We start from the raw sequence: 11,420 nt of genomic DNA on the forward strand, positions 1-11,420 counted from the left end.
CACCGTACTTCAGAAGTGCATTTGCACAAGAAGGAAAAAAGATAAATAGATATAGGAGTTAGGAAGAGAGGAAAAGACGCCTGCCCTTATGTCTGCTGTTTGCAAAGCAGTAACTTTTAGAGAGCAGAGACTATTAAATATATACATATGTATGCATGGGGGAAAGTGCCATTTCTCAAAGGTTTTCTGTGGCATTATTTTTATTGTGCGTGGTTAGGATTTTTGCTTTGTGGTTTTGTTTTGGTTTTTCTTTTTCTTTTGTTTTTGTTTTTTTTTTGTTTGTTTTTGGTTTGCTCTTTTAAACAGTTAAGATTTTTTTTATTGCCAATCGTTGTAGGTAAGAAACTAAAATGATAATGTGATAAACCCTTTTTCTTACCCAGCGTTTTCTTCTTGCATGTATTATTATTAATTATTATTATTGTCCTACTGGATTAAAATGTGCAAAATAACTCTTTAGTGAGCAGATATCGCCAAAAGAATTTTTGGAGTAAGGTATAGGATTATTTTTACCTTTAATGGGGGGGGGGGAACTGAAGGAAAAGGAATGTGATTGATACCTTAATTATCAAGAGAAGAGGGAGATCAAGGACTCTGTGACTTTAGAGGTGAAAAGTTTTTTGTGTTGGCGTTGTAAGCATCACAACAAGAAAATTAAACTGAAAGTAACATAGCCACTGGAATAAATAGGACCAGCTGAATGGTCCCAGGACCAGCTGAATAGTCCCAAAACCAGCCAGCGAATAAGTTACCAAATGTAGATTTTTGGAGGGGGGGGGCGTAATTGACCGCGCAAGACAGAACGAAAGGGTATTCAGTTCAAGGATTTGAGGCAGCAGGGTTTTTTTTAATCACTACCCAGAGACCAGGCTCTGCACAGCAACAAAATGGGGAACAGAATAGTGCAGATGCAAGAAATGACATCTGGTACCCGAATATAATGTGCTGAAGAGAGGAGGAAAACAAATTGATCTTCTAGCAGTGACAAATTATAACAATGGACGAGTCAATGGGAAACTTTAAGATGGACAAGGAACAAAGGAGGGAGGGGGGCACAGAGACAGTAAATTCAATGGGAATTAGTAAATTGCCTAATGGAAATGGTGTTAGAAAGCAAGGGGACAGGCTGTACTAAATAATCCAAACATTCCCCAAGAAATCTAACCTGCTGCTCCTTCTAAGGGCCATTCAGCACGTAGGGTTTCCAAAACAAAGTCAATTTGTCATGCAATATTTAGAGAGTTTGGGGATTTCAGCTAAACTGTCTTCTCTAAAAAGAATAATAAAAATAATAATACAGAGATCGACAAGGCTAACACAAATTCTCAGGCATTAAAAAGTTCACATAGAAATTTGCATACTAAAGGAAAAGATGCAGACAAAATAGAAATAAAAAAATCACTGCAACTTACAACTTTAATATTAATCAGTAAAGCAGAAATAGAGTGAAAGGAAGCATGAAAAGAAGTAAAACAAATGTGTACATTTAATCAGACAGGATTGCATAGGACACAAAGAACAGGGCTAATTAGTCTCAGCAGGTAGGGACTAACCTTCAGACTTCATAAATAAATAAGTCTGTGAACAATGTCTAAGTGGGAGTATGGAGACAGAAAAGGGATTATTTCAAGACACCAAGTAAAAACATGAAGAATGAAATACTTCACTGTTAAATCAATGTACAAATGGATTTAACCGTTTCTTTTTCTTCTGGTCTTTTGACTAACTTGCTTTTACTTTTAGACATTTTGCAAAATAGCTATGGGTGGACACACACTTCTCAATTATCCCTGGCTATGTAATGGTTACATTTTGCAAGCTGTTTCCTTGCAGAGTGACACAGTAACAAATATACTCAATTTTCTTTGCCTTTTGATTTTTTAATTCTTTTAAACTCCGGTGTGATAGGAGATTAGAAATACCAAACATGCTGAACTCTTACTTACTTTATAGAACCATGTGTTATAATTGGATCCAACTGAACAAAAAATAACTTTTTTTAAAGGGATTTTTATGATCTGATATAGATTTTTAGTAAATATGCTTCCCTAACAATTTTGCACTGTAATTAGTATCATTACTTGTTTGGCATCAAAAATGTGGTTGGTTTTCTACTAGATATAGAAGGAGAATCCCTGCCCCAGGGAGCCAACAAATGAAGGGCCTGATTCTGTAAACAGTTATGCATGTGAATTATGTTACTCATGGATTACTCATGTAAGTAACGCTACTGACATCTGTAAGCAGTAGTAAGATCTTGTTAGGCCCTGCTCCTGCACTGGGAACCCAGGTGCAAAGGCAGGCCCTAGCAGATCCTGATGCAAGAGTTAGGTCTCAATCCTGGAATATATTCTCCACTACACCCACATGGCTGGGCACAGAACCCCAATTAGGTCAAAAGGACTCTGTGCAGGTTTGCTCGTGTAGAGTTCATTACAGGATTGGGGCTTTCGTTATTATCCCTGTGCATTTTTCTAATTGACCCATGCTTATCCTTTCAAACTGCTACATTTAAAAAAACAGCAGCAAGTCACGGTGTTGTCATTATTCATTAGAAAGTCATTATTTAATAAAGTTACTCATAGTAGCATATGCATCATATCTTATTTCCTAGTTTCCAATTTTAATGGTTCCAAATATACAAATGCCTTTGGTGGAATGAGCTCTCAAAGGGTCAATAGCACCTGTTAGCTGGAGGGTACCCTGGATAAAAAAAATGTGTAATTTGCAACAGCCAAAGTAATATAATATTCAAAGAAAAAAGTCAAGCTAATCCATTGTGTGAAACATATGATTTATTGTTTTGATACCCAATTTGAAGCAACAGGTGGTGTGTCAAAGGCAGGTCTAAGAGTTTGGCCTTCCTGGCAAAGTTGTCCTATGGTGTAGATCCGGGTGCACAAGTGACTGTCTAGACCATCATCGCTCTCAGCCTTGGCACAGTATATCATATGTTGGGCTTGCTTTGTGAAGCAATTGGGACAAGGTCAGATTGGGGAATCTGTATAGTTTACAGTGAGTACAGTAATGTCACCATTTACATTCACAGAATGCCTTTCAACTCAAAGGATTCCACAATGCACCACAAACAGCACTGGTGAAAAGCAGAGTGGGGATGCCAACAAGGGGGCTGGAACAATTGTTATAGTGGGGGTGCTGAGAGCCATTGAACCAAACTGTAAACCCTGTATATGATGGAAACTCCTTTAAGACAGGGGGTATGACAGCACCCCCAGCACCCGTAGTTCCAGCACCTATGGGTGCCACCCAATCCACATTTCACAACAGAGAGGAGAAGGGAAAGTTTGGCCCAGGCTATAGCAGGGTAAACCTCTAGTTGTATGAAAAAATATTTGGAATCTTTAACTTCCCCACAGAGGTCATGTCTCTAATAGAGAAATATGGTCCGCTAACCACCATTTGGACCAAGTAACATACCTGCTACACATGTGGGACAACAGGACCTTTGTCTCTAAGGTCTTCTCCAAAAGCCCTTATTCTGTAGACTTGCAAGCACAGAACTCTGCTTATCTATCTCAGAAACATAGAAGGGCTTGAGTTGACTATGCTAGGATTTTAATCTATGGTTTGAGGAACTCTGGATGTTTCAAAAGTGATCTTAGACCAGTAACTGTTTGCACTGCCATGAGGTTTTTCTACATTGAGCAGGTGTTGATGAAACTTGCAAACAATGGTGGCTACCTGGAGTCTATGCTTCCAACATCGTTGCCACAGATGGAGCTGCATCAACATTAGCAACGGTGGGAATTTTTTCTAGGACAGAGAAAGTTACAGAGCTGAAGGATAGAGGCCCTGGCTGTTCTATATAATCAGAGCACTGACAAAGAAAAAAAAAAAAAAGACGTGGAAGTACAAAGAAACTATAACATGGGAAAATGCCAAAAAACCAAAGTTATGGTTCCACTGTGAGATTTCCTGTTTGCTTTATCTTTTGTGGGGGCTAGCCTGATGGTGGTTTGATCCCCAGGTATACACTTTACTTCGCCGCTTGTCAGAGGGACACTGGGAAATTACAGGTTTCAGAGTAGCAGCCGTGTTAGTCTGTATTTGCAAAAAGAAAAGGAGGACTTGTGGCACCTTAGAGACTAGCAAATTTATTTGAGCGTAAGCTTTCGTTGTTAGTCTCTAATGTGCCACAAGTACTCCTTTTCTTTTTACTGGGAAATAAGACACCCAGAGACCTTTTGCTTACTGCTATGGTATCTAATTTCTTTAAATCCATATTCTGTTTCACAAGTCATGTCTATGGAGCAGTAGAAACATTATTCCATTTTTAGTGCCTAAAGTATTGCTATGCATCTTGGTTTTGACAGAGATAATTTTACCTAATAATAAAATGCGTAACGGGTAGGAATATGTATGCAGAGTGTAATCACACATTATCATGAGGTGATATCAAGTATTATAGGTGTGTGTGTGTGACGAGAAATAGGTTCCTGAAAGACAGAATCCTCCATAACTGTACCATTTTTATTGACAGCATGTCTTTTAACCCTAATCGTAATGGAAGAATCCCAATAAATGAAACATTTACTGAATAACTTGCCTTATTTTCGGGTGGTGTCTGATTCCTTTCTAGCTGTCTCTAGAAGATGTTTTTAGCCTAATTTGCTCCCTAGAAATTTCACTCACCAGAGTTATACATCTATGACGTTTTATTGCCTGAAGCCAAGTCTGAATAAGAACTTTCTTAAGGTATACTTACCCTAATGCCAGTCTACAAGAATTGGTCTGCTTTAGTTTGATTTATTTGTGCAACACTGATGTATGGCGTACATACAGTCTTTTAGCCATCACTGTAGAATTGATCTAATGTTTCTAAATGCAAAAGGAAAAAGAAAGAAAATGAGTGAAAACCAGTAATATCCATGTTTCAGAGTGGTAGCCGTGGAGTCTCTAGGGTGCCACAAGGACTAACAAAATATCCATGTTCATTTATTATAATGATGCTTGGTTAAATTAATTGTGTGTATACTTATATGTCTACATTTTCCAACCAAATGAACTCAAATAGTAATTGCATATATTTACTTTTGAAGAAATCCCAAAGAACTTGTGTGTAGATACATCCATACATGTAAATACACACACACATATAAATCCCAGACAGAAATAACTAACCAAATACTGGTCTGATGTAGTATGGCAATTGCTATGTAATAAATATGTACATACATATATGACAACAGTTAAGCAGCTGGTGAGCTGAGACCACTGCCTATAATACTGACCAATATTGTCTCATTGTTTCCTTGCATTCCACGTCTGTCTGTATCCATCTGTTGTCTCTTGTCTATACTTAAATAGTCAGCTCTTTGGGGAAGGAACCATCTTTTTGTTCTGTTTTGTACAGCACCTAGCACAATGATCCATACTGGACCTCCTACAGTACACATAACAACTAATAATAACCACTAATCACTCAAACACCACATGTTTTATAGTGCATAGTTCACTGAGATTCCCCCATCTCAGTTGATGCTGTCATAATATAAATAATAAGAATGGATGAGGTAGCCGTTTAGCAGAGTGCAGCAACACTAGTTTTGATTTAGGACATGAAGTGAAAGAGTACAGCATGTCCTGCAAGAAGTAGGCTGAATGTATCCCCCCGCCCCCACCCGCCACACGCTGAGGCAGTAAGCCCCAGGCAGTGCTTCCTCCCACACCCCATAGGGCCTTGGAGGGCAACTGCAGACAGCAGACACTCCAGCCAGTGTTTGCAGAGGGCCTAGCAAAATGGAGGCCCAGTCCATGGTGCTATGGTAATACAAATAACTAAAAATTAGAATTAGGCCGAGACCACAGGACTAACAAACCTAGCATTGCAACAAGGGTACAGGTCTTTGAGGTGACTATAATCAAGACCTTGGATTTTCATCTCATGCAAAATACCTTAAGTTTCCAAATAAAAGCCTTGTTTTCTCAACAATAAGAATCATTAATAATATTTATAATCACACCAACCGCCTGTTGGGAGTTAAACAGCTGTTTATGGAAACAAGGCCCCTGCCACAAAGGGCTTACAATCTAATTAATTGATAATTGATCTCATTAAAGCATCCAACAGAAATATGGTGCTCAGGAAAAAATATTTTTAAGGCACCCCTTAAAAGTGCTTTAAAGACTTGACCAGCCTATTTGTAATGGAGCCTTCTCCTTCACTATTGCTTATCAAATCACTTTCTAATGAATAACTCTTGAACAGGGCTGTGTTTGGCTTTTCGTATGCTTCTACTTGCTCCTGAAGCTTATGACTTTCTTTGCATTTTCTGTCATTTGGCAAAGAGCTCTGGAGCACATGCAAGTGGGCACAGGTCGGCTGAGGGGTGAGACAGACAGAGCTCTGCTGAAGAAACCAAGCCGTCTCTTTCTTTGTAAAGTATGCTGCCACTTATCAGCAGACCGGGGGTTCTCTTGCAATGGGGAATCTGAGCCTATGCATATCAAAAAGAATGGCACTGGAGACGTTTTCTGGTTGGCTGTTGTCTCAGGCACATCCAGCCTCTATGTAACCTCAGGGCATAAATAAGCGGACAGGAGGTAAGGGACAAACCTTCAATTAGGTGACAATGAGCTATCCAAGTAATAAGTGCAGTACTCCCAAACAGCTCAGTATCAGCAGTACCACTGAGAATTATTACTAATTATTTGTTATCTTGTACTATGAAAGTATCCAGAGGCCCCAGTCCGAATTAGGGCCTCTGGACACGACTGATGTATCTGTATAGTTGCTAGGCACTACAAGGACACACAGAAGATACAGTCACTGCCCTGAGGAATTTAAAACCTAGGGGCCCAATCCTGCAGCTGGATCCCGGCAGGCTGACTCCCAAAGCTGTACCAAGACCCATTTTCTGTGGATTAGGAACCCTGGAGTAACTATAACAATAAGATACCGAAGAGGTGGACCTGCAAGTTACATCGTAGGCTAATGGACATGCGTTAAGAGGACTCGGCGCAAACAGCAATGTCACCATATCCTGCTTTGGGGGGGACAGACCTTCCTTTACTTGACCAACCTCAGAAGAGGCAGGATGCTAAAGTCAAAAGAGCTCTGTACATTTGCACGCCAGTTTTCTGAAGTCCTGAACATGACACAAGAAATCATGGGATCCCATTTATCTCATTTTCTTTTTTCCTTTAATTAAAAATACATGTTGAAAAATAGAAGGCAGGGAAATCAATCTCCAGAGTAAAGTTCACACCAAGATAGTTTCTCCCCTTTCATCATTTTCTGGATCTGTAATCACTGTTCAAGGGCCCTAATCCTGGAATGGGATGCACAAGAAGTGCTTAATTTGTAACGAAAGAGATGCCGGGGCTCAAGCAATTTTTTTACATTCATAACTGATGTGAGAAGCCTAGAGGTGTCAGGGCTATGAACTGTTAAGCCCAGGGGTGCCAGGGCTCAGCCCTAGTAAACCCTGCCATAAATTAAGCACTATGCACAAACAAGAAACGTATGGCCCAAAACACAAAGCAAGACATCTTCATAGATAGACTGTTTCAGGAACCTACCTCCCCTCCTATTCAGAAACATAAAAACCACTTTCCCTACAATTTGAGATCACATAATATTTCTGTTGCAGCTACAGCTGTTGAATATATGGGAAAATAACAGGAAAATAGTTTGCTGTCTTTATCTCTTCCTTAACTCTTCATTTTTTCTTCTCCCTCCCATCAGTTCTATTACTCTAAGATGTAAACAAGAAGGATACCAAGCATCATGTGACCTCCCAGCTACCTGTAGACTACGAGGGATCGCTGAGCACACTTTGGGAATCTTTATGTTGGATCTCAATCTATCTAATTCATTCTAAATGTCTAGTATGATCTAGCAGACAAAGCACTGGACTGGGACACAGAAAACCTGGATTCTATTCCTGGCTCTGCTGCTGGGTGATATTGAGCAAGTCACTGCATCGCCCTATGCCTCAGTTTCCCCATCTGTAAAATGGGGACATGATACTGACCTCTTTGGTAAAGTGCTTTGAGATCTATGATGAAAAGTGCTATATAAAAGGCAACTAGTATTATTAGTGTAGAGAAGGCAAGTTGTACACATTAAAAAATACATTTCAACATGACCACCTAGCACATACTAATGCACAACTTTGCCTTGTCTATGCTAGAGATTCAGGACTAGCTAGCTAACAAGTCCTAAAAATTAAGGTTTATCCCTACACTTGCTGGGAGATCAGCACTGCTGCAATTGATGCAGCGAGTGTCGATTTAGTAAGTCTGGTGAAGACATGCTAAATCAATGGGAGAGCACTCGCCTATCGATTTGTGTATTCCACCTCCCTGAGAAGGGTAAGGGAAGAAGACTTCAGTTATGTTATTCACGTCACTGAAGTTGTGTAATTTTGATCAATTTAGTGCGGTAGTGTAGACCAGCCCCAAGACTTATAATGAAATGTGTATTTGAACTCTCACTTCTTAAATGGAGGGGCTGGGATTTGGAATCTTTAACCAAGATATTATCTCAACCACACATTCATGAGGCTGATGTTTAATAGGTATTAATCAAAACAAACAAAACCCGATGGGTTTTAAACATCTAACTAAAATTCCCTTCCATTCTCAGTTGCTCAACTTTCAATCACCCATTTTTTGTGATGTCATTAATTTCACTAATTATTTAATTACAATAGAATTGTCCATGAGACAAGATGTGAAGTGCTGATATAAAACTAGTAGAAAAAATAACTTTGACAAAAACCCTTATACATAATAAATAAGCAAAAAAATGCACAAACGCCTACTATTTTTGTTTTGTTTTGTTGGTCATCTTTAAAAGGTAAACCTGTTACACTTTCAAAATTCATGGTACTAAAGAAATGGTATCCAAAGATTTCTGATGAAGGCATTCAGGCTGTATGTAACAAGACACACACTGACTTCCTATTTGGGTGACCATCAAGCATCACTTAATCTCATTACTAACCTCTACAGCCCATAACTCCTAATGTTCACCTTCATAAGTAAATATCTGTTTAGGAAGTGTGGTGGTTCAAACACAGATCCAGAAACCCAGGGTTCATTTCCTCGTCTCTGCCAATGACTTCCTGCATGTCTTTGGGAAAGTCAGTTATCCTGTCCGTACCTCGGTTCCCACATCTGTAAAATGAGGACACTAATACTTCAAACTGATGCCTGGTCTACACTAGGAAATTAAATCAGTATAAGTATGTGGCTCAAGGGTCTGAAAAACGATGCAGTTAAATCAACCTAGCCCCTTGTGTGGATAGCACTAGGTCGATGGGAGAATTCTCCTATGAAATTAGCTACCACCTCTCGGGGAGGTGGAGTACCTGCACCAGTGGGGGAAGCCCTCTCATCGCTGTAGGTAGTTTCTTCACAGAAGCACGACAGTTTTAAGTGTGGACAACTCTTAAGTGCTTTCAGATACAAAGATGAAAAGAACTACTGAACACTGAAATGTAAAGTGTTATTAATATAGCATGATACTGCAAATGAAGAGTATTATACAGTACTGACATCTTTTACTATAATCCTATCCATTTATCCTCATAAGAAACCCAACCACAGTGAGCTGTTTATTTTTAGCTCTTGGGTTCTGAAAAATGCTTTATTTGCAATAGATACATGTTTTCACAGTTATGTCCTTGGTATCTTAAAGCAGATGTTGAAAATGATATTATACAAAGAGTAGGGCTAGAAGCAATGATGGTATATGTTAGAGGCAGCACTACAGATGTGTAGGATATCTAAATATGGCCATAGGTATCAGAAAATATTGTATAATTTAGCCCCAGGTGTAACACACACACTTTCTCTCTCTCTCTCTCTCTATCTGTATACATTTGATAAAACTAACAATAAATCCGTTTTTTACTAGTCCCATATGAAAGCAAAAAGAACCTTACTACAGGGTCTGGAGGGGAGAGGGTGAATACTTTTTTAGGGAAGAGGGCCAATGTGGTGTTTTTCATATATCAGCAAAATATTGGCAATAGATATCTGTGCAGTTGCTGAGCGTTTGTGTTCGGGGACTAGGAGACTTGATTATTATTAAGGGAGCTGTTGCAAAGTGCATCAATCTGGCATGTACTAGCACCAGATATCTATTTGCCAGGAACTGGGGCGGGGAATCTCAGCAGGCTTGCAGTCGAGGAATAGTGGACATTGCTTTGATTCAAGAAAGCCTTGGCACAGACACCTTCCTGGATGTGGATAACATAATGGACTTTGGGGAACATATTAAGTCACACCCCCTGTGGCTTGGTAGCAGCTCTGGATGTGAATTATACAATTCTGGACTGATATGTTAAGGACTTGAATGAGGACTGTCTGCTTACTTTCCAACTTCTGAGTAATGTGATTTTTTTTTTCTTTGAGCTTCATGGCCAGTTGTGCTGTGATATGCAAGGGGGAAAAAATCTAGCAACCTTCAAGTAAAAATATAAATTAAAAGAGAGAGAGAGATGGAGAGTGGTAGGGATGCACTTCATTTAACGTTCTTCTCGAACAAAGTCACACATGAAGGCCTGGCTTCCTTATTCCTCCTGTTTATTTATAAGACCCAAGAATGCTAGCTTTCAGTATAGAATGATTTGTGCAATGGCTTCAAATGAACCTATTCAAGGGTGCTCTAAAAACAGAAATAAACTGGGAGCTGGGCTGAGAGGCCCTATTCAGACGCATAGCAACAGTGTCCAAAAGCTCATTTTCCATTCCCATGGAGAAAGTTTCTTGATTAGCTCTGATCTGCTGGGTTATGGTTTATTTCTCTCAGAGCTCATGTATCAAATAATATATATGGGTTTATTTTTAATATCATCATTCTAACCTGGGTTTGATGCCAGTGGTGAACAACAACAGGTATTCAAAATTAGGGCACATGATGCCATTCAATGCCCTTCAAACCACAATTATTAAATTTTATCATCATACAGTCTTGCTTGATAGCGAGTTTTGGATTAGATTATTTGACAAGTTCCTTCCAGTTCAATCATGTATGTTAACATTGAATAATGGGCAAGTATATGCTTATAATGGCAAAATGCTTTGGAATGCTCATTGTTTAGCCAAACCGTGCGAAATATTTATATTACAATGCTACTTTATTTTGTATGACATCTTTCATACAGAATAGCTATGGCAATGCAAAACCAAAAACAAAACAAAAAATCCTGCACAGCGCTCCATATTATAGGAAAAGAGTTAATAACAAATAAAAGAGCAAGGGAAAAATTAAGGTTATGGGTTCTCAGAAGTTTTTCATAGCGTGAACCACATCTTGATTGCTCCTCTGCAATGGAGACCACTCCTCCCATTCATGCTTGCATGAACCATCATTTCTCATTCCCTGCTGCACAGACCACCTCCCATTCCCAATCATACAACATCCCTGTGGCAAACTAGATCACTTG

The sequence above is a fragment of the Caretta caretta genome, chromosome 7 (genome assembly GCF_965140235.1).
Source record: "Caretta caretta isolate rCarCar2 chromosome 7, rCarCar1.hap1, whole genome shotgun sequence".
NCBI lineage: Eukaryota > Metazoa > Chordata > Testudines > Cheloniidae > Caretta > Caretta caretta.